Below are 24882 nucleotides of genomic sequence, written 5' to 3' on the forward strand. Positions count from 1 at the left end.
ATTCCAACGTGAACAGAGATGGGTTTTTAGACTATCCAGTGACACCATGGGTCTTATTGATGTGATCCCCTGGAAGTCACTTTTGACCAAATAGTATTGCCCTATCTTGTTTGAGTGGGGACAACTTTAGAGCATCGAGAACATCAGGCGCCATTTTAGAGCCTATGCACAGACATCAAGCATTATAACATTTGTTCTGTTCATTTCGGTTCAAACAGAGCCTCTTGAATTACCACTCTGAGAATATCATTACTCCCTTAACAAAATGTGGTATATGAGTCTGTTTTTTATGCGATGACAGTTATTATAATAATAAAATAATAATAGTTACATTTATAAAGCGCTTGGTTACACTGAGCCAGTGTGTCCCCGCGCTGCAGTGGCAGTAAAGAACATTAGCACCTTTCACACAGGATTAGGACGCAGGGAAAAGGTAGCTCTTCAGAGCATTCCTAAAAATCGTTTCTGCGGGAGCGAGTTCCTCAATTGGGCAGCCAAGTATTTCTGTAGGGGAAGTACCACAGCCTCCTTCCACATTTCTGGGACCACCCCTGAAATAAAAGACAGTTCTAAAAGGTGTCTCAGAAAAGGCTCTAGTGCATCCACACTACTCCTCAACACCTTAGGGGTAGCCGGGTCCCTAGGTGAGCCTGATTTAATACCAATGGCAATTTTCTTAAGGATGTCCTGAGGCGGTACATCAAATTCAAAAAGACCCTGCATTTTCACTACTTCCATTTCCACTCTTTTCCCATCACAAGCAGAATTAGGAAAGGAAGAGTAAATCCTCTCCACCTTATCCGCAAAATATTCCGCTATGCGATTGCATGACTCCTCAGAGCCAGCGCAAGGTGCTGCTGCGAATGCCAAGGAAGAAATCTGTGTAAAGATCTTAAACATCACTTTAGTAGAGTTCTCTGCTGTTTGTATTCTATCATTAAAATAGGCTGCCTTCGCCTTTCTAATAAGTGAGTGGTAGTTCTCAAGGCTAAGTTTGTAGTCTACTTTCAGGCGAGCAGAGAAAGCCTTCCTCCATCGCCTTTCCAACTGTTCACAAGTGGTTTCAGCGCAACGTAATTCTTCGCTAAACCAAGGCGCCGTTTTACGTCTATTCGTGGACATTTTAGAAGACCAAGGTGCGGTACAGTCAAGAGCAGCAATAATACGTCTCTCGAGAGCTTTGCAGACCCCATTTACATCCTGCCCGGAGGGAGGACCCTCCCTCAAGAAGGCCAGGTCAAAAGCACCCTGTGAGAAACCAACCCACTTTCTTCTTTTTATTCCGGGCTTGGCTCCCTCCGGAGTTTTTAAAATGGGCAGCTTGATCCTAAACGGGATCAGAAAATGATCAGACCAAAGCACCGGAAGTGAAAGCTCTGTATCCAGCGCATCCCAGTTGGCAAAAATAGGGTCAAGCAAATGCCCTTGTTTATGGGTGGGGAGTTCAGATTTTAAGACTATTTGTAGTACTTCAAGTTCCTGGCGTAACTTTTCTGCCCCAGAGCTGAGTGCATCGTCAAGATGCAAATTCATATCTCCCAGCACCAATAGTTTTTCAAACCATATGGCTGGTTGAATGAGGTAGTCAATCAGGCTGTGCGTAAAACGCAGATGTGGTCCAGGGGGTCTCTATATCAGTAGCCCCTTCACAATGTAATTCGTGGCCAAACTGATAGTAAACAGGCCTGCCATGTTTGTAAATAATTGCGATGCCTCCCCCCGTCCTGCTACTCTGTCTATTCTCAAGAGCTCATAGCCATTAGGGAGTGCCTCCAAGATTTCAGGCGCAGAGTCAGCATTCAGCCATGTCTCCGTGAGAAACAGAACATCAATTTGATCTTCCAAAAGTAGGTCTCATATTTCATATCATTACATATCAACACATTCTTTATTGAATAAACACAAACAGTTCTAGTGTACACCTCCACATGATAGTGTGTGCTTTATTTTATTCTGTAATTGACCACTATATTGGTTTTAAGTTATTGTGTTCAATAAGTTATGTCTGCTATTGCTTTTTTTAATCCCACGGCTGTGTCCTGGTAAATAACTAAATCTTCATGGTTTTTAAACAGACTCGTATCAATAGACATAATATTAACATCTTGATGTCCGGTGGACAAATCTATTTATCTGTCCTTTTTTCCAGCTTAAACATGAATGAAAGTTACTTCCCAACTACATATCCCAGCAGGCTTGCGGGATTATTGTAGTTCATTCACGGGTTGCTATCTTTAGTAGGGTTATACGCCCTAGAGTCTTTCTTGCATTTAACATAACCTTTAGTGTTGTTTCCACGGACTTGCCTCCACAGACATAACATGAGCACCTGGATGTCCGATGGATAAGCCTATTGACCCATCATGGTTGCACCACCAAAGAGGAATCTAAGTCAATGTGTTAACTACGTATCACAGCAGGCTTGCAAGATTTCGTAGTTCTTTCACTGCCAGATATCCAATGGTGTATTTTAGCGCTACTACTGAATCTGTGTAATTTTGAAGTTGCAGTATGCTCTAAGGTTCGTGACTAGTTTGTCATGTTCGTAGATAAATCATACAAATGCTTGGTGTGAATCGTGGAATCGGCAAGGACCACATATCCCATCAGCCTTGCAATCACATTGTAGTTCTTGTACATACGTCATCAAAACGCGTTAAGCGCTCGGTGAAGTTGCAACACCTGAACTTCTCAGTATTTAAACATGCCGGCATCTCTGTTAGTTTACCTCCACCCCAGCGAGAGTCTTCGCCTAGAGGTACCGACGGAGAGGTGATTTGAGGAGCACAATTGCTGCCAGTTTAGATTCGTACATCAGAATTTGACATTTATTTGCCTGCTCGCATTTTCGAGTTCAGAACATTCCTGATGCAAGTTAATTTCTGTACTACATCCTAGTTAGATCAATGGACTTTAATAAATGTCCTGTTGTAGCATGCAGCTTCTCCATGTTTGTTGTGGCATAATTGGTAAAAATGGTGCCTTCGTGAAAAATTTACAACTGGTCCAACCTCTACCATGTAGACAGTCAAAATGTTTACCTTGTTTTAAAAAAATCAGATCAATGGCACATTTGGTAGTATTGCAATTTGCAGTTCTTTTAATTATATTGTTTGGCATTAGTTATTAACCTTACGCCTTTGCTCATTTCTCCGTGTTATATAGAAGTTAAGATTTTAGGATGAATTTGAATTTCTGTTGGTGGCTGATTTCTGACGGCTGCGATGATCTACATAAATAAGTAATGTTAGACTTTTTGAGTTATATATTTGATTACTTTTTAGAGCTGAGCCTCATTTTATGATACTCGAGCTGTATCCGAGCGAGGTGAGGTCCAGACCTGGACAAGTAGTGGTAAGCACTTAGTTTATTTACCAAACAATGTCTTAATTCATTTAACATGTTGGCACTAAAATCGATGATGCAGAGGCCATTTATATACTTTTTTAATTTTTCCTTAGATATCAGTAAGCATCATGCTTGTCTCAAGGATTTGAAACAGGATACACACTGTATGTATTTATCCTTTATTTAATGTTGCAGTGACAATACTTCTTTAGAGGTCCTGATGAAAGCCAGGGAGACTTATCCCCAAGGCTGAAACATGTTGACCATATAGACAGTGATTAGTTTCTAACTGTCTTTCTTTTCACCTGCACTTTGGTTTTGAATTGGAAAACTTTGCTGAGTATACATTAAATGAATGGATGTAGTGTATATCTCGGGGGTTTATCCTATTTTATTTCCTAGTTTTCACTTTATGCACTGCTTTTTTCACATAACGATTTTTTGAAAGAAAATGTTTTCCTTGCGCACACCTTTTTCTTGTGAGAATCCACAAGAGGATACAACTATACCTCCTGTTTTTTCCTAACGTTCAAAGGAAAACTAGAGATAGTTGTTTGGTAATACCCAGATGATGACACTGGGTACACTCATATGTGCAATGATGGTATACCAAATATCCAGGAGTGGCTTCGGTTCACTTTTTCTTTTCTAACTTTAGCTTTCTGCATCATTGTGCCTCCTTTTCACTCTCTTGACAGACAGTAGATAGTGAGAATAGCAGGACATGTTCAGCGATTGTATCTCTGAAGCACATAGATCTTTAGGCCGCCAAATTTCTTTGTTTTTGACATAATAAGGAGTAGGGGGATTACATCTGATAGGGCTTTAAATATTTTCCCTCTGGTCCTCCATATTGTAGCATTTTTTAATTGTAGTTTATAGCTTGGACCCGCTTCCCTATGCAACGATATCAAAAGGGGCAAACAAAAAAAGTTTACAAAAATCATACAGGACAATTTATGTATGCAAACTAAACTACACGCATGGAGACTAGTTCTAAATATAAGTGATCGTTAGAACTGCAGACATGCTTGAAATTGTAGTTTAGACCAAAAAAGTCCCTAAACAACATAGTAGAAATCAAGCGGACATTGGACAAAACTAACTCACATGTATACTAACAGTGTGATGATATTCTATGGTATATATAGGTGTACGACAGTATGGGGTAGACACTGCCGTGTCATTCACATCTCAATCATTATATACAGTCGCTACACCATATATTATAGAATATAGGTGCATAATAGATTCTTATAATGAGCCCCATGGTATATCCTCATACAATCCTCTCTCATGACTCTTTGTGCAGAAAACCCATCTCTGTTCTCGCCTAAACAGTACCTTCTCAAGGGGACCCATACTAGTATCATATCTAAGTTTGTCCACAATAACCCAAGAAAAGTCATTTTCAGCATGGCCAATATCTATGTAGTGTCTAGTCATGCATGTGTTAGATTTCTTGCATCTAAACGCACTACGATGTTCAACCATTCTATGTTTAACCTTACGTGTGGTCATCCCAATATATAATAATGAGCATGGGCAAGTAATCATGTAAATCACCCCGCTCGTATTACAATTAGTGTGACATTGTGTATTGTTAACACTTCCGGGTCACTAGACACGAGATGCCGGCAGTGTAGCATATTTAAATGTCTTTCGAGCCAGTCGGACTTTCTCTTTGGCTTCGATGCAGTAATAGCAGGCTCCAGGAAAGTCGGTAAGGTCTTCATTGCACCGTGATGATGTGTTGTTTTTTTAACTATACACGTCTTGTAACATACGCGGTCTATGTAGACCGCAATGGACCTTTTTATATCGCTATGGGAGATTATTTACTTAGCAATACTATCTTAATGTTTGATTGGTAATTATAATGAGGCTCGCAAATTGCAGACGGGCGGGTGAGATTTCATGGAATATTGTTCTGTCTGACAGTGAAATCCAAGAGTCATCGGCATAGATTAAGAATATAGCTGGATGACTGGGATTGGACAATTTGGTGGGAAGGTATGTTCAATGATGTGAATTGAACAGCAAAAGTATGGTATGAAATATTTTGATGTATATAATGAAAAATTTCGAGTTTCTGGCTTTTGCGGTTTTTTAAATCCCCCATCACTGGCTCACTACTGCATCAACCTTGGGTAAGAACCTCCTGGTGGAGGCTGCATAACCTGATCGACCTAATGATTATGCACACACGTGATTCAAAAGCGGAGAACCAAGATATACCGCTTCAGATACCACCATACCCATCACGTGCATGAGGGTCTTTTATACAGGGACATCCTCCGTTCTTCCTGCATACCTAAGGTTGTGCAGGACAAGTGATCCTTTCTCCTTTGATTAGCATATGCAAAATTGGAAACTGAATGGATCAACGTTCTATCTCCCCCACCCTTGATTAGAAGATAAGTCCTAAACCCAGGCCACAGTGGCAGAAACACGTTGACCAATTTTTAACCACCCCCCACTACCCTTGATTTTCAATACTCTCAGTGCACCTATTACTCATAATCCAGTTCGTAAGATGCACTATCATAGAGTTTACTAGACCCAAAACCAGACAAAATAAAAATTTCGAGTTTCTGGCTTTTGCGGTTTTTTAAATCCCTCATCACTGGCTCACTACTGCATCAACCTTGGGTACGAACCTCCTGGTGGAGGCTGCATAACCTGATCGACCTAATGATTATGCACACACCTGGTTCAAAAGCGGAGAACCAAGATATACCGCTTCAGATACCACCATACCCATCACGTGCATGAGGGTCTTTTATACAGGGACATCCTCCGTTCTTCCTGCATACCTAAGGTTGTGCAGGACAAGTGATCCTTTCTCCTTTGATTAGCATATAATGAAAGTGCCTAAGAGAATGTGTGACAAAGTGTTCCTTTTTAGTTTTTGATAACTACACTATAGATTCCTGTGACATGTGCAGCTAGAACCGTAGAAGGAAGTAGTAGTTTTAATTCACTATTTTCTTTGCATTTTTTGCACTCTGCCCCTCACTCATCACAACATTGGAGTAACCCTGGGCAAAGAACTACGCTCCGTTCGCGGAGTTTGCGGAGTTTCGGCAACTCCGCGCTCCGCGGAGAACGCGAAGTTGTCGAATACTCCGCAAACTGCTGCGTAGCGTAGTTCTCGCGCGCTCAATAGCATGTTCGCGTGCGCGAGGATGCTTGTCGGTAAGATCGAGTTGCCGAACACGCAGAAACTGCAATCTGGCACAGAATAACTCGCGAACACGTTAGTAGTGACCGGAAATAAGGGGACGCGAGCGGGCGGGACAAACCTCATGGTTAACTTTGCGCGCTACACATCCCGAGCATGCAGGCAATCAATCAATCAATCAATCAGGATATTTGTATAGCGCGCTACTCACCCAGAGGGTCTCAAGGCGCTTGGGGGAGGGGGACCGCTACTGCTCGAACAGCCATGTCTTGAGTTGCTTCCTGAAGCAGAGGTGGTCTTGGGTCAGGTGGAGGTGGATGGGGAGGGAGTTCCAAGTCTTGGCTGCCAATTAGGAGAAGGATCTTCCTCCCATGGTGGTTCTTTGGATGCGTGGCACGGAGTGTAGAAGGTCAGGCGGTTGTTGAGGTACCTGGGGCCCAGGTCGTGGAGGGCCTTGTGTGCGTGGGTGAGGAGTTGGAACGTGATTCTCTTGCTGACGGGGAGCCAGTGAAGGTCTCTCAGGTGTCCGGAGATGTGGCTGTGTCGGGGGATATCGGGATGTGCGGAGGCGTTCTGGATGTGTTAGAGTCTTTTCTGGAGTTTGGCTGTGGTTCCGGTATAGAGGGTGTTTCCGTAGTCCAGTCGGCTGGTGACGAGTGCCTGTGTGACCGTCTTCCTGGTTTCGGTGGCGAGCCATCGGAAGATCTTTCGGAGCATGCGTAGGATGTTGAAGCATAATGACGAGACGGCGTTGACTTGTCTGGTCATCGAGAGGGAGGAGTCCAAGATGAAGCCCAGGTTGCGTGCGTGGTCCGTTGGTTTGGGTGCGCTGCCCAGGGCAGGGGGCCACCAGGAGTCGTCCCAGGCGGAGGGTGATGATCCAAGGATGAGGACTTCCATCTTGTCTGAGTTCAGTTTCAGGCGGCTGTTCCTCATCCACTCGACTACATCTTTCATCCCTTCGTGTAGGTTGGTTCTGGCGGTTCCTGGGTCGTTGGTGAGGGAGAGGATCAGCTGGGTGTCGCCGGCGTAGGAGATGATGTTGAGGTTGTGTTGGCGTACGATGGCTGCGAGGGGGCTCATGTAGACATTGAAGAGGGTGGGGCTGAGTGATGATCCTTGTGGTACGCCGCATATGACTTCGGTGGCCTTGGATCTGTATGGGGGGAGGCGGATTCTCTGGTTCTTCCGGTGAGGAACGAGATGATCCACTCCAGTGCCTTCTCTTGGATTCCGATGTTGCTGAGGCGCTGCACTAGGGTGCGGTGGCAGACCATATCGAATGCTGCGGAGAGGTCCAGGAGGATGAGGGCCGCTGTTTCCCAGTTGTCGAGCAGGGCTCAGATGTCATCATTGGCTGCGATGAGGGCGGTCTCGGTGCTGTGGTTGGCGCGGAAGCCGGACTGCGAGTGGTCGAGGCTGGTTGGGCGAGCGCAATTGGTGATCCACTGTGTGAGGTTGTTGTCTGCTTGGTTGGGGTCCGTTGAGCTGGCGGGAGCGTTCTGGCTCAGTGAAGTGGTGAGCTGGTCGGTGGTGATCTTGTTCCAGTTCCTGCGGGGAACCTGTTGCGGGTGGTGGTGAGTCGTGGTCTTTCTGAAGCTGAAGTGGACGCAGCTGTGGTCTGTCCAGTGGAGTCCGGTGGAGTGGCTGAAGGAGATGTACTTGCTGGAGGAGAAGACTGGGTCAAGCGTGTGTCCGGCGTAGTGGGTGGGGGTGTTCACCAGTTGCATTAGTCCGAGGTTGGCGAGGTTGTCCAGCAGGGTGGTGGTGGTGGTGGTGGTGTTGTCGTTGTTGTTCTCCAGGTGGAAGTTGTTGTCCCCTAGGAGGATGTAGTCAGCGGAGGCGAGGGCGTGCGGGCTGATGAAGTCTGCAATGTCTTCGCTGAATTGTGTGCGAGGTCCTGGGGGTCTGTAGATGAGGGTGCCTCTGAGTGTGGTCTTGGGGTCGGTGTGTATCTGGAAGTGAAGATGTTAAGCGGCTGTGAGGGTGTCATCTGAGTGGGTCGTGATGTGGATGGTGTTCTTGTGGACGATGGCGATGCCTCCTCCTGTCTCGTTGGCGCGGTCTCTCCGGGTGATCTTGTATCCGTCCGGGATGGCAACGGCGATGTCGGGCGCTGAGGAGGCGTTCATCCATGTTTCCGTGAGGAAGGCGACGTCTGGAGATGTGGTGTCGAGCAGGTTCCAGAGTTCCACGGCGCTCCCGAAGACGAAAAATGGCTCTCGAACGGGTCAAGCAAGCTACTACGCATGCTCGCGGAGCTATGCGTAGTTCGCGGAGTGCAAGTGCATCTTCGCGTAGCTCGCGGAGTGCGGCTACGCGAACTACGCCCAGGCTTACATTGGAGTTAATTAAAACACCTCTTGCTCCTCTCCGGAGGGAGAGTTGTATCCCACACTGTGCACCTTGCGGTCACAGTGTGCAAGAGGGAACCCAATGATGAAGCATATCACCTTCGGGTGAGTGAGGGTTCTCTTTAAGACAATAATTATCCTTTTAGACATGATTTTCCTCATTTCTTGTCCCTATTAATACATTTTTGGTGTCAACTTACTATTTGGGTAGGGTTGTCGGAACCATCCAGGTATTTTTGTGAGAATTGCAGTTTAGGAGTGTGCCTGGTATGGCAACATTCTCTCTTGAGTTGACTTTCTAGTGTGATTAATCATAGATAATATCACTGCTACATTTGCAGTAAAATTATTGATGAGAAAACTGTGCATGGCTATTCACATTTTGCTTCTGTCCACCACAGCCTACAGCAAAGGGCAATGGGCCAGCTTACTTCAGCTATTGGCTCTCTTGATTGTAAGCATTGGCAATTTTGACTCTTGAACATGTGTATATCCTCCTAACAAGTAGTCCACTTGTGTGCAAGGGCTGGTAAACTAATTTCTTTTTTAATTTCATGTTTACATTTTTCAATATATTCTTGCAGTGGTTGTTTTTTGCAAACATGAGTGTCACCTTTAAGACAACAGTACTTTTAATGTTATTGCTTTTACACTATTTGGAGATGTTTACAGATAATAAAACAAAAATAAGGCTAGACAGATCAACTTTGCCAATGCAAAAAAAAACACTTCCTGGGAGAGCAGACGGACCCCAAACCAGGAAGTGGTATCCCTGGAGAATCCTGAACAAAAGTGACAGCACATGGCAAGGTGGCAGCAGCACAGTCCAACACTGCAAGCCAGCCAAGCACAGTAAAGCAAGATGTCCAGCAAGTCCAGTGAGAAGGCTGGGAGATAGAGGCTGCACAAACTCTAATTCTATGAGAAGGAACTCAACATATTGACTGAATAATGCTGCAACAACCACAAGCAGCTGTTCGGGAGGTCTTACATACTGTACCAAGAAGCATAGAAAAGGTGAAAATGGTGAAATATTCAGCTACGTATAAATGCCCTTGGTGTGGCTGACTGGTCCCTTGATGACATTAAGAAACAGTGGTACGACCTGCACTCCAAGGCCAAGGAGAGGGTGGCAGCATGGCTGCGAGAAGCACAAGGAACAGGAGGAGGTCCAGCCAATGTCCCAGAAGCATCAGCTGCAGAGGAAATGGTGGAAAGCACCCTTGAGAGATAGGCAGTAGTGGGATTTTGGACCCTCTACACATCTCAACCTCCACTACCACAAAGTAAGTCTGAAATGTGTGCAACAAAGTGTCAAACAAAAACCAGTTCCATGCATGCATGCATGCCCCCACACCCAGACCTGACTGCACCTACAAGCTCCATCTACATGATATAAAAGTCACAGTTGGTGCATTATGGGAAATGTAGTAAGACACATAAACAGTGCAGTCAGGGACTAACATGAGTTGTGAACATAGTACCACCACTGTGATGGTGACTCAGAACATTTTCTTTATTTCCCCTTTTGAAACATAGATACACCTCTGGAAGAAGATCCAAGGGGAGATGTGACTTATGCAAATCAGGAGCAGGTCCAGATGGAGGAAGGGCAAGATGAGCCAAGTTGTTCACATGTCCTGTAAAGTGCTCCAGCGCATGACACACCAGCAACACAGAAGCAAGCACCATCCCCTCGCTCTTTGGGCACAAGGATCTGGGATCAGCATCCAACACAGCAGTCAGGAAGGCGGTTTCAAGGTCGAATGCATACTCCACCCACACCAGAGCCAGCACACACTCGGCGTTTGGTGACCTCGAGCGATCCATGTTGAAGGTTCAGCACCTGCAACAAAAATAGATCTGGCTGATCAATTCCAAGTTGAGCCAGGGGTTTCTTAACATCACCCAACAAATGGCTGACAACCAGGCCCGCATTGAGGGGAAATTTGATGCCCTTACAGGGGCTAATGTGCAGCTGTGAACTGAATTAAAAGAAACAGTACAGTACAGGGGAATGGAGCCGCATTGAGGGGAAATTTGATGCCCTTACAGGGGCTATTGTGCAGCTGTGAACTGAATTAAAAGAAACAGTACAGTACAGGGGAATGGAGCGCAGCAGGGTACCCGGAATGCACTCTGTGATGTTGCAGGGATTCTGCACATATACAGAACTATGCACAGGAAAACGGGACCTCAGTGAATAGAGGTGTACCAACCTACCACAGTAGCACCCCAAATCCCAAACCGACTAGCTATTGTGACTCATTCGGTCTCCAACTACAGCGAAGCTACCAATGATTAGAGAACCCAAAACACGTCACTCTGTCTTGGGAATCGTGGAAGGCAGACAACTCTTTCACTCACTCACTCATACTTGTCCACAATTCGAGTAATCAAAGATGCAGTATAGTTTAAAATGTTTATTTTAACTAATGCATTTTATGGTACTGGTGTAAACCTGGGCTGCTATGGGAATTCCCAAGGGCATATTATCAAGCCCATTATCGGCGCTTTAGCAGCAGTTTCCTGCCGATAAAGCGGCGATAATTTTATCGCCTGTTCTTGATAATATGCCCCTAAGAGACCTAACTACCATCCCCATGGTAAGTAATAGTTCATTATAAAAAAGATGACCTCTGGGCTTTGTCAGCAGACCCCATACCTCAAGGCCTAGATGAAAGGTTCACATCAGATGGCAAGCACAGCTCTTCTCTCTGGAAAGGTGTCTCTCCAAGTGTCTCAAAACATGTTTAGATTGCAATAATAAAGCACACGATTTCCAGTAGAGCAGCTGTGGGTAGTATGTTATGTCTAGGTGCGAGGGACTGACCAGAACAGAATAACATGGGCATTTTTGATCGACCTTATACCTCGTGTGCAGACTAAACTTCAGACCACAGCAGAGAACGCCAAAAGCAGACAGTTCTCATGTGAAAGGGGCACAAACAGAGTCTTGGGAAATATATGCTTGCAGTGTCATGCACAAAAGTAGCCTCATGGCAGCTAAGCTCATGCTAAGTTAGCAAATGTCGCCAATGGACCCATAAGCTATACTACAATGACCAGGGCAATTGGTAGGCTGGCAACAGCAACAACGCAACACACCAAGTGCACCCTGGCTCTGCAGATAGAAATGGGTAACTACAGTGGTGACGTTACAAGGGGGATGCCAGAAATTACAGCTGCAGTTGAGGCAATCCGGACTAACATGGATGCTACAGCAGGAGCCACAGAGACAGCTGACAGTGAGGTGTCCAGTCACAGCAGTGTCTCTACTGCAGATACACCTATGCAGCAGTGACAGATCCCCACATTCTGGACCTAGAGGCATGAAATGATTTGTTGTGTAGAAAAGTGTATGTTCTTCTGTTTTTGGCGGTGCAATAACCACATGATATTTCTACTTTCATTTGGTTGTGTGATTTGAGCTGGACAGGTTGTCAAGCATTGTCAATTGACATGTCCTTCAAATCAGCGACGGCTCGTGGAGGGAGTTACGGTGGGGCAGGAGGGTGGGGAGGGGGAGGGGCAGGGTGGAGGTTGCTAAAAACCGGCATATGGATAATTGCAGGTAAGGAAACAATTTAATTAATAAAACGAATTTCGTAGTGCGCCTTGCATCGCAAAATGCAATGCAGTGCGAGCTACGAAATTCGTTTTATTAATTAAATTGTTTCCTTACCTGCAATTATCCATATGCCGGTTTTTAGCAACCTCCACCCTGCCCCTCCCCCTCCCCACCCTCCTGCCCCACCGTAACTCCCTCCACGAGCCGTCGCTGCTTCAAATAAAGGGAAATTGAATTTTTCATATTAACTTTTTGTGGTCATTGTTGTGTGGAGACTGTGAATGGTAATGACATACCTTAAAAAGAAAATTGGCTGGCTATGTGGTACCTGCACCTTCTCCCCTCTGCTGCTGAGCTTCCATTGTTTGGCTGTTGTGCTAGTGGGCCAGGGTCTTCATCTATTTAGACTGAATCAGACACCTCCATGGGCAAGCCACGCCCGCAGGCAATGTTGTGGTTTATGGCACAGCTTGCCACAATTTTATAGACTGTCTCAGACACATACTGCAAGATGCCAAATGTGTGCTCGATGACTGACTTGGTGCGTTTATGTGCCCTGTTGTAATGCCTTTCAGGTGAGTTGGTGGGAGACAGGTATGGTGTGAGGATCCATGTACGCAGGGCATATGCTCTGTCACCTGGGGTGAGATTCATGATGGTGAGGCAACATGCAGACAGACATTTAAGTGTGTTGCTAAGTCATCCTGTGCCCTGGGCACCCCCCAACTTTTTGCTGACTGATGCTGGTGGCAACTGATTTTGACTGACCCTGGGCTCTGCCTAACCAGGGCCAATGCTAAGCTGAAAGAGGCATATTAGAATACAGTTAAAACACCTAACATACACTAGGTTACACTATGGTATGGTGAGGCACCCCTGTAATTGGCATGACCTATCCCATAAGCCCCTTGTATATAATAGGGCAGGGGATTGAAACTACCTAGAAGTCCCCAGTACCCTGGGGCATGGCAGCTGAGAGGTCAGCAGCTTTTTATGCACTTGCATGTGTGCCCAGCTGAAGCCTGAGGTCAGTTTAAAAACAGCCCTGGGTACCAGGACTGCTTTTAAAAAGTAAATTGTGCCCAAACTAAACTTTGGTGGTAGGGGCACTTAAAAATGGGAAACCTACAATGTTTTGGCATATTAGGGACCCCCAGGATCTTCCCTAGGTATCCCAGGGGTGGGGGGGGGGGGTCAGTTATATATAAGGTACACCCTTATAAATATAGTTTTTATATGCCTGGGTAAAGTGAAATTTCACATCTCACTCTCCACATTGTGGTAAAGTGCTGCTCAAATTCGACCTTGATGCTAGGAGCACAATTAAAGGAGAATCTGCAATATTTCTACAGATTCAGAACCCCTAAAGCCTCCCCTAGTTGCACATGTGGTGGGGTTCCTGTAGATGTAAGGCAAGTAATTATAAAATATGTTTTTGTAAGCCCTGGTGCTGGAAAAATGCCCCAAATCATTTTTCCCATTGCAAATCCCTTGTTACATAGGTTAACACGGTAGAAAGTTATTGATTAATAATTATTGATAGGAGACAACTAGACTGGCCATTCATAGACTTCCCAGAATAGTGCTAGTAAATCCACTATATCATATTGTTGAATTTCTCCTAAAGTGTACATACAAGAAGTTATAAGACTTTCTTGTGTGTAAGTCCAAATTCAGCCTTCCAGTGGTCTGCCCTGCTTGGTCAGAGTTAAGTGGATTAGCCAGGCTGCTTTGAAGAGGTGATAAAGAGCCCCTGGGGTTACCAGCTCACTCCCTGGCCTGGAACACCAGGCCAGGGAGTGGAGTCATAAACCATTCTCTTCAAAGGCAGAGGGGAGGCCTGGGTGTCAGTTACACTTTTACACTTTTGACCCAGAGTCAGGGCTAGGCTTAAGGAAGGTATGTGCAGATGGTAGGGAGAGAGTCTAGGGAAATAAGCCATCCCTGGGGGTGGGTTTAGCCAGGTATTGACTCTCTGATGGAAAATCAGTCATTATGGATTTGGAAGATTTGATGCACTCTGGGACAAAATAATGCCACATTCTGCAGGATGTGGTCATCGCCTTGAGGAGTTACCCTGCTCCTATTGGCCAGGAGTTACCTGCTGCTTGACCCAGAGAATTTTGAATAAGTATCTGAGAGGGGCAGAGCCCTCCAGATCTGCTGCTTGAAACTTACTTAAGCAAGAAGTGCCCTGCTGAGAAGTTTTGCTGTGGAAATATTTCTAAGGCCTGACCTCTGAAGACTGCACCAACTGAAACTGCAGCCCAGTGGATTACCATGCGGCAAAAGGACTAAAGAGTGGACTCCCTGCAAGCTACAGGTTAACAGAGCTCACCTGGACATCCCCACAAACAATTCCCAGCCTGGAGTACAAGTGGATTTGTAAGGAGTTTGATCAAGTGGATGCGGAATTGAAGTTTCACACGTTCAAGGACCCTCTTGGAGATTCTAGAACCTTGGATTGTGTGTTGGATACTTTGGGACCCGGAAGCAGAACTTCAGGAAGGAGTTCTAACTGGACCACGCCAGTTGGAGAAGGCGCACAACATATTTGGTGAGATTCTCCAGTACAATTTCTAAAGGTGTCCCTGTCAGAGAAAACAGAATGACTAAAAGGTGCACTGTTGGTTTCTAAGCAGTAGAAAGTGACTAATCTTTAAAAATTAATATCTCTGGTTCCCCACAGTAGCTTTACTGAAATGGTGTTTTTTAATGCTTTACATACCTGTCTTTGAAGTTAAGCCTGCCTGCTTGCAGCCACGTTACCAAGGGTTGAGCATAGGAATAATTTTGTAAGACCTATGCTGAGTCCTACCATGTGTTAGTGGCTGTATTGCCAGTGGCAGACCTACATTTGCCCCACCAATAACCCACTTTCCAACAAAGTGCAAATACATTTCACTGTGGGCATGGAGCTTCAGTACCTAGTAGGTATCCTTCATCAAAGTCACCTCTTTCTAATTTCTGGTATATGCCACTGTATCTGAAGATAAATGAGTCGTGGGTGCTTCCAGGATATTTGGCAACGATATCTGTGATTATGTTTTTTGGAAAAGGGCATCAGTAGAGTCTTTGATGTTTCCAACAGTGGCAGTTGAATTTGCTTCACTTTTTCCAAGTTCTCACTTTTTTGTGGTCCTGCACTTTACTTATTTTTCCCTTCCTCAATTCCCTTGTGGGCCAAGTCCCATCAGGTAGGTCTTTGGAATACATCCCTTTCCTTTCTGTGTTGCTGTAGTTGCCATTCTTGGAAGTAAATATATTCTCCTGAACATACTTCCAGCCTTCCCCTAAAGTTCACTCATCCTAGTGCTTTCCTTCCGGTTTGGTTCTCCAGGTGTATCTTGGTAGTTGGGCTCTACTCCCTTCCTGGGTAAGCCCCAATACTTTGGGTGAGGTATTTACCTGAACATTGCCCATCTTTTTTTACCCTTTCCCTTGTTTCACTTTGATAGTGTAATCATTAGTCATGCGTATTATACAAGCTTGGGGGGTTCTGGTGTTGGAGGATAGTGCATAACATCCCAATCCTGAGAATTCACAACAGCACTCAAGGTCAGTCAGATTAAAAGCTCACCACTTGCTTTCAGTTGAAACCTGCTTCCAATTCAAGGCTTTTGGTACCATTCTTAAAGTGTGTTGGGACAAGGATTCAGAATATCTGCAGAAACTGGCCCGATACTAATCTTGGGCCAGAAACCTTCTTTGTTCGTCTACTCAGCTGATCCATAAATGATCATTCAACAGAATCAAACACATTGGTAAATTCCTGGGAGTTGGGGCCCTTGGGCTATGGAATGCACTTTTTAGATCCAAAACTAGTTGCAATTGACTTAAGAAACTCTTGAAAATGTCTTATTAATTGAACTTGTTACAGATCATTGGATGCAGTCGAAGAATATCAGGCACAGCACTCACTCATACAAATGGACTCTGTCTTTCCCGGTCCCTTAATCAAACTGCACTCTTGTCATCTTTTAGGGAGCTCTGAAGTAATTGAATCAAAAGTGAGACTCTGTTGGAGGGATGGCAATTAAGACTTGCCGTGGCACAAAAGAAGAACACATTTTATATCTACTTCGCACATGCCCTGGCCTGAAAGAGAGTCATCTCCCTGCTCCTGTTCCCAACGAAAGTCATTGAGAAAGCCATCAACAGCAAACTTGCCATATTCATCGAAGAGCAAAACATCCTCGACCCATCACAATCCTGTTTCATAAAAAACCACAGCACAGAAACCGCCCTCCTTACCGCAACAGACGACATCCGCTCACTACTGGACAAAGGAAAAACCGTAGCCCTCATCCTCCTTGACCTCTCAGCTGCCTTTGACACGGTATCCCACTGCACCCTAATACGCAGACTCCACGAAACTGGTATCCGAGACAAGGTCTTTGACTGGATAACTCTTTCCTCTCCGGCAGAACGCAGCAGGTTAGACTCCCCCCTTTCCTCTCGGATTCCACACCAACCACCTGCGGAGTCCTCCAGGGGTCCTTCCTCACCCCAACGCTCTTCAACATCTACATAGCTCTACTCACCCCATCATCAGAACCTACGAACTCAATATTGTTTCATATGCAGACGACACCCAACTCATCCTCTCCCTATCCAACGAAGCCAAACACAACTTCCAAGAAGGCATGGAAACGTTCGCCAAATGGATGAAAAGCAGTTGCCTACAACTCAACACCGACAAAACAGAAGTAGTCATCATGGGCTCACACTCAACACCTGAAATGACACCTAGTGGCCCCCGCCCTTGGTAGCTCATCCACCCCCATGGACCATGCATGCAACCTTGGAATCATCCTAGACTCCGAGCTCAAATGTACCATCAGATCAACTCCATCACATCCTCTTGCTTCCACATCCTCCACCTCCTCTGTAAGACCTTCAAATGGATCCCCCTCGAGCACAGGAAAACCGTCACCCATACCATTGTCACCAGCAGACTCGACTATGGCAACGCACTCTATGCCAGAATTAACAAAAACTTCACCCCGAAGCTTCAAAATATATAGAACGCCGCCACAAGGCTGGTCCTCAACCTACCATGACACTGCCACATCTCCCAACACCTGCGCACACTCCACTGGCTCCCCATCGAGGCTATAATCACCTTCAAGATCCTCACGCACGCACAAAAAGCCCTCAACAACACCGGACCATCCTACCTCAATAGCAGAATCAACTTCCGCGCACCCCAATGAACCCTACGATCAGCACAGCTCGCTTACGCCGTGATCCACACGCCAGAAAGACCAGATCAGGAGGCCGCTCATTTTCCTTCCTCACAGCCAGAACCTGGAACGCCCTCCCGCTCCACCTCAGGTAGACAACATCACTCCCCATCTTCACGAGACACCTCAAAACCTGGCTCTTCAACAGACCCTCTCCTTGATGGACTGGAACCTGCACACTCTCTCCTCCCCAGTGCCTTGAGACCCTTACGGATGAGTAGTCGCGCTTTAACAAACCTGTGATCGATTGATAGGGGTTGGTTGAGGCCTCAATTCATAGAATCAGGAATTTATTGAATAATAAATCTAGGAGGGCATGTTTTAAGAGTGAACACATTTGCTGTAGTGGAAATCGATTTAAATAAGATGGTTTGAACATCTCTAGCTCCCATCAACAAGGTTAATCCCTGCTTGGAGTATTTCCTCTTACTTCTCTGCGACAGACTTTTGCAATCATTTCTGAAAAGATCAGAAGCTATGCATCACATGATACAATTGCTGTGTTCAGTCAATAATGAGAGTTTTGATTAGGTTCAAGGTTTTTATTTTTATTATGAGGGTTTAGTGAGTTAACTTTCTCTTTTATTCAGTTAGTTTAAGTATCAGTCAGATTACAGAATTTAGAGAAAAAAAATGGTTCCTGCAAATCATACTTAACAATGCTTCAAGGGTGTTCCATGAAGGAAATAACTCACCATGCTAGAGAATGGGGCAAAATGGGTTAGCAGGAACCAATAAAGAATCCAAGTTAGAGAAGAAGAGTGCAGTAGATCATAAAGCTCAACATTCAATAAATCAGTAACAACCAAACTTCCTATAAAGGGATGTTCACCGACTCAGTAGAGTCTGGGCAATAAAGCTAAAATAATCAAGCAGTAGCAGTAGTGACTGCAATCGACAATCAGGTTGGAAAAAGGATGGCAGATCAGCATTCAGCCTTCAGCACAAAGCTGTTAGTATTCAACTTCAGTGAGGGCAAATTATATGGTTAAGGTGTCTGGGGAAAGCTTGTGGAAAAAGCATTATGCTACTCAAGAAACACACTAATATAAACATTTGAAAAGAAATGTTGCAGTTCGTGTACCATCTTCTTCTCCTCTCATCCAATTGACTTTCAATTCTTCTTGAGAACAGATCCTTCTCATCCTTTCACACGTTCACAAAGAGAGGGTTTACTGATTTTTTATGAAGTATAAATAATAAAACTATGTCTGTGCATGAGGTCATTCTATTCTTATACCTCCTTTCCAAGAGGTATGGCACATTATTAATCTTCCAATGAAACAACGGCTTGTCAGGATGAACAATAGGCTATCTGAATTAGGAACATTAGCTGCAGAGAATATTATTTAGCAACGCATCTCGTTATTATAAAATGAGGAAAATTAAGATAAAAAAAATAAACATTTTCTATTCATACATTTTATTCAGTGAGTGAAATAAATAAAGTGATTCTATTTAATAATACAGTGATGTGAAACTTTCATCAAAAGACATGTCAGGGTAATGTCAATTTGTGCATTTCTCAGCACATTTAACTTTCATGTTAACGTGTGGCCACGATGGCGACCGGAGCGGACGCAGCTTGAGGAATTCCGCAGTGGGCCCATCAAAATCCTGACTCAATTTCAATTTCAAAAAGCTTTTATTCGATTTGTACATACAAATCATACAAGCAAAAAAAGTACATAGTTAAAATATTTAAAATCACCATATGAACTCTAATAGGAAAAGATGGTAAGACAATGTACAAAAGGTTAGAGTGCAACAATTAATAAGTGATCTTGTCTCTATAAGTCAACATACCATCATAAAATACAAGACATTCATAAATGACAGACAGGAGATCAGTAGGAATTATTCAATAGGCCTTGCCTGGCAGCTGTACATCAAAATTTTTAAATAATCATAATATACTGTGGACATCTACATATATGGATAATACCTTAATTATAAAATTGATATAAAATTTGAAGGCGTATATATACAGACAGGAATGTAAACAGTAATAGCAACATAAAGCAATTCCTGGCAGCTGTATAACATTGGTACAGACAGGTAAGTATAAAATATATTATAGTACAATACTTTTCCTGGCAGCTGTACATTTCAAAATAAAAATAGCCAGAAAAAAGCAAATCTCCTCGTTCTCTAGTGAGGATAAAAATATCAGTGCTGTTTCTGTAGTACGAATATTATATTTAATAAAAATTGGCTTAAGGTATTTTAACCTGAGAAAATGAAAAAATTTACAGAAAAGTAAGAAGTGGCAACTACTCTGCCGCGAAATACTGTCACACGGACAGGGTATGTCTGAACTGGTTCTTGTGTTTGGAAAAGCAACCAGATGGTGAACAATGCCCAATCTGACACGTGTTAAAACATACTGATGAGAGGGACGAGTCACAAATACAAGATAGGATTGGAATCCCGAAGTTAGATTTAAATCTTTATAAAATTTCACAGTAACAAGATTGCCAGAAATTTTATCTCGTTCTGCCTTACGGAAGTTTAGGAACGTTGTCTTGATTTCTTTTTTTGAGACAGAAACAACCTCTTCAGGCTCACGGAACACATCAATATTAAAAAGAAGGAGATACCAGCGGTGAATGTATCTCAACCACAATATACGTGAAGAGTGGTCCAAACCTATACAATCAAGAATAATATCCTGAGTGAATCGAGTCTCTGGCTTAGCCCAAATAGAACGCCACAATAAAAGTGGCCGGACTGCTGCTAAGTCAGAAATGAACTCGATCCCGACTTCTTCATGGATCAACTGGATGGAGGCAGAAGGGGGAACACATAACAACCTCCTTAAAAACTTATTTTCCTCCTTCTGCAAGGATATACCCTCGCTATGTCCCCACACCCCTGCCCCATACAGAGCAGAGGAAACACAGCATACATTGTATATATTCATCATGTCTAAAATGCTTCGTGAGCCAAGTTCAAAGGCAAAACGAAAAATGCTGCTAGTAGACCGCAGCATTTTTAGTCTGATAGAATCAAATTCCGAGATCCAAGACCCGCTATTGTTGTATGTAATTCCTAGATAACAAAAGGACTTGACAGCAGTCAACTTTTCCTTATCCAGAAAAAAGGTATGCTTTACCTGTTTAGCTGCCTGACCACATGTCATTACATACGTCTTGGTTTTGTTCACACGAAGCCGCCTAACTTGAATAAACTGCATAAAATTATCGATTAGGCGCTGAAGGCCCATCTGTGTTCGGGATAAAAGAACAGCGTCATCCGCGTAAAGTAACAGCGGAACAGGTTTACCACCAATCATGGGGGCATCTGCTGGGATGTCAACCAAAGAACGGTCGACGTCATTAATAAAGAGGGAAAATAAAAGCGGGGCCAAAACACATCCCTGACGTATGCCCCGAGCCACTTTAAAAAACAGGGTACATTCACCAAGGGTGCCATAGCGGACTTTACAGGAGAGTTTTTCGTAGAGTCTAGCCAAAAAATGAACTATTTCCCTTGGGGCCCCTGCATCAAGCAAAACCTCCCAAAGAATGTTATGGTTAACCAAATCAAAAGCGCTGCTCAAATCAGCAAAACATAAAAAGAGGTTGCCATTTTTAGCCACAGTATATTTATTGATTAAGAGATCCAGGTTTACACACTGGTCCAATGTGCCCAGGCCTTTCCGAAAGCCATATTGGACTCTAGTTAAGATGTTAACATCAGTTGCCCAGTCTTCCAGCCTCTTGAGCAAAATCCTACTCATCACCTTTACAGAGGCGTCCAATAATGAAATTGGACGGTAGTTAGAGGCCTCTGATTTATCCCCTTTCTTATGTAAAGGAATAATGACCGATTGGCCCCAAGTGGATGGAAAATTAGTTTCTGCCGCGCAATTAAAAATCCTCACCAAGATGGGAGCCCATAAAGCTGCTTCATCTTTGTATAGATCCAGCGGGACCCCATCGGGGCCAGGGGCCTTGCCTCCTTTGCTTAAAGAAATTGCTTCATGGCTTTCTTCTAATGTTATTCCCAACGGGAGGGGTAGCCATGGAGTAGGCTCAGGTAGTAGTGACTCAGAGGATAACCCTTCTGGGTTAAATATTTTGGAAAAATGACTAACCCATTCACTGCAAGCCACATAAGAAGATAATTCTGGAACATTTTCTTTATTGAGAAACGGGCTGTTAATTGTTTCCCAATACAGTTTGCAGTTTTTAGTCTCAGCTGCTTCCTTCAACTTATCCCACGCCTCATTCTGTAATACCCTTTTCCTAGTGTTAATTGCTATTTTATATCTAGCCCTAAAGTATTGTATGTCCGTCTTAACGCGTGGTTTGGTGCCTAAAGCATTCTTTAGATCACGGAGGGCGACTATACAGGTCTTATCAAACCACCCCTGCTTCGGACCACTATTGGCTAACGGGGCCTTAGTAAAAATACCATCAATAATACTATTCATGGAAACAAAGTGAGCTATTAGGCAACCAGAATCACAGTCATCATCCAAACAGGAACTAATTTGATTCTTACATTGAGTAAGAACCTCCTTCTGCTTAACTTTAGAGTTTAATCCAGTCCATCTAATCCTTAAACCCTTTGGTCTAGTAGGTACTAAATCGGTTGAACATTTTCCACCTAAAACTAATGAGGTACCATGCCCCAAGAGAGTAACACGAAGGCTGTTATGGTCACTGAGACTTTCTTCGTTTACATGCAGATCAGTAAAGTCTCCACTGCTAGACAACAAAATGTGATCTATAAATGTTCCTGCATCTCTGCCTGTAAATGTAGGGCATGTTATTGCCTGGTTGTTAGTGTTGCAGTTTAACAGGGTCATGTCTAGTGTGACTAGCATATTATTTAATGTTGAACCATAATTGCAATGTTGGAAGTGTGGAGAATCCTCCCTCGCCCCCAGGCCTCCCCAATGGCTACTCGTTGCTGCACCAAAGCCGCAGATGTTCCCGTTAGACAAATGGCAGGGCTGCAGGTTAAAATCCCCTGCCCAGACAACCTCGGCCTTTCTTTTCGAGATACCAAGGGCCTTGACAATTTCCCTTTCTAGAGGCAGTAGAATATCCCCTCTGGTAGCATCAAAAATATTATTGTAGAAGTTTACTACGACTAAATCAATATTCTTCCTGCACTCCACCCTTATAACTTGGCTGTGAGTCCCCACAGTCGTACTGTATTTGACCGTACAATCACACAGCTTGGTGGATAAAAGCAACAAAAGACCCCCCTTAGCCCTACCTGAGCTAGATTTGGTGGCTCTAAGACAGTAAGATGCGTACCCTTCAATATTAATAGGGTCCAGACACTAAGTTTCCTGCAATAAAATTAGGTCCAATCCCTCCCCCAAAAAGCTGGTCCAGAAGGGTGTACCTAGTTTGCTGGCAAGGCCAGCAATGTTCCATGAAACAAGAGAGAGTCCTGCTGGTTTACCAGAGTCGCCAACAACAGACGACTCTGGCTGAATTGCTGGTAATAGGGCAGGACCATCTTCCCAAGAGATGTTATCTGGGCTTGATCTGGAGCTAACATTCGCTGTACATGCATCAAGGCTACCCCTATTTCCTATACGTGGGGGGGTATTAGCGATGACACCATTACGGGTTCAAGAAGTGCGGCTAACGGTGTGACTGGGGAAGGACTCGCCTTTTCTAAATAGGACGTAGGGATGTTTGAATCCAGAGCTTCAGTAGGGCTGAGTCAATCTACCTCGTCTAACACTGCATATCTGTTTGGATGGGCGAATTGTGAGAACAGGCGATCTTGGGAAGGGGGCAAGTCCTGCCACGTTTGTTGCCATTGGTGTTTAACTGGTTGTAATGGCTGAAAGGGTTGCTGCCACTGATGGGCAGGCTGAAGTAGGGGTGGTGGAAAATGGGGGAGATGTTGCCAATGAGAATTAACATGGTGCAGGGGAAAAGATGGAGCATTTAATGGCTGCTGCTGAAAATTAACATAATGTGGAAGAAAAGGAGACGGGTGTAGTGCTTGCTGCCAGGGTTTGGCAGCATGTTGCTGGGGGTACACAGATCCTGTATTACTTTGAAAAGTGGAACAAGGAGGGTTTGGTCTTGAAGACATCGGTAAAAAATAAGACAAAGGAAGTGGGTTAATTTGAGTCGCAGGACCGCTATTGGGTGCATTACATATGTAGCTAGCTGCCCCTATATCCCTGAAATTAACTGTAATTACGTCCCCTACTATTGTTTTCTTGCTTCTGCCCACCCAATCCCCTCTACGCACGGTAAGAATTTCACCGTTCATGTTGTTAGGTAGAGGTTTATGTAAGTGGAGCCATTGAGCACATTTATTTCTAAGCTCAGTAAAAGTTTCTTTTACTCCCTCCTTCAACGGGGGGACTGCTGTCAACACGACCACAAAAGGGGAAACCTCTGGTGGTAGATTAATTGACCTAAAGCGTGGCTGCTTTGGCTTAAGACCTTCAGGTTTATTCGTAGAAGGAGGTACTGAAGGTGTATTAGATTTCCCTACAACATCTTTTACTTGAGTAGTAGTGGTATTATTGTCAACAACAGGATGTTGGGGAGTCAAAATAGGAGCCCTCACCTTCGAAGTGGGTATAGTTGTGGATTGGGCAGAGTTGTTCCCTGTTTTCGGCGGATGGGATATAACTGGATTCCCAGGGGCTACAGTTGCTTGAGCGTTGTTTAATACATCTTTAAGGGGCTGTGTGCATTTAGGGGCTACTTCTGTAATCCCTTGTAGCTGATCAGGCCCTTGCCCATTCGTTTTGTGTGGCCATTTAGAATGTATTAAAGATGTAAGCCTGTCCAATTTAGAAATTAAAGGCTTGATTTGTGCTACTAATGTGGCTTCAAGATCTAATTTTAAATCTGTTACCATGTTTTGCACCCAGCAAGGGATACCTGATGTCATCATTTGTGGAGTAGGGGAAATCAGATTGTGATTCCTAACTGATGCTTTAACTTTATTTTTACCCTTAGGTATAGCCTTTGGGAGATTGGAAGCCCTTCCCCGAGGAACTTTAGGTACAGGAGCTGTTTCCACAACATTAAACCCACTCAGACTCGACACCGCTTTGCCAGATAACTGACAGGCTTCTAGATCTGGTGTAACCTCCAGGTCAACAAAGGACGGGTCTGAGTCTGATGGGGCAACCGATAAATCAACAGTATTTGGTACAGTCGAAGCACTATTAGTGGGCAT

General features: G+C 44.3%; 1 pseudogene; it reads right to left on the bottom strand.

Annotated features, from left to right (window-relative positions):
- Positions 1-706: 706 nt before the first annotated feature.
- On the bottom strand, positions 707-24882 carry LOC147750685 (uncharacterized; annotated as a pseudogene).

Source organism: Lissotriton vulgaris, chromosome 1_1 (assembly GCF_964263255.1).
Source record: "Lissotriton vulgaris chromosome 1_1, aLisVul1.2, whole genome shotgun sequence".
NCBI lineage: Eukaryota > Metazoa > Chordata > Amphibia > Caudata > Salamandridae > Lissotriton > Lissotriton vulgaris.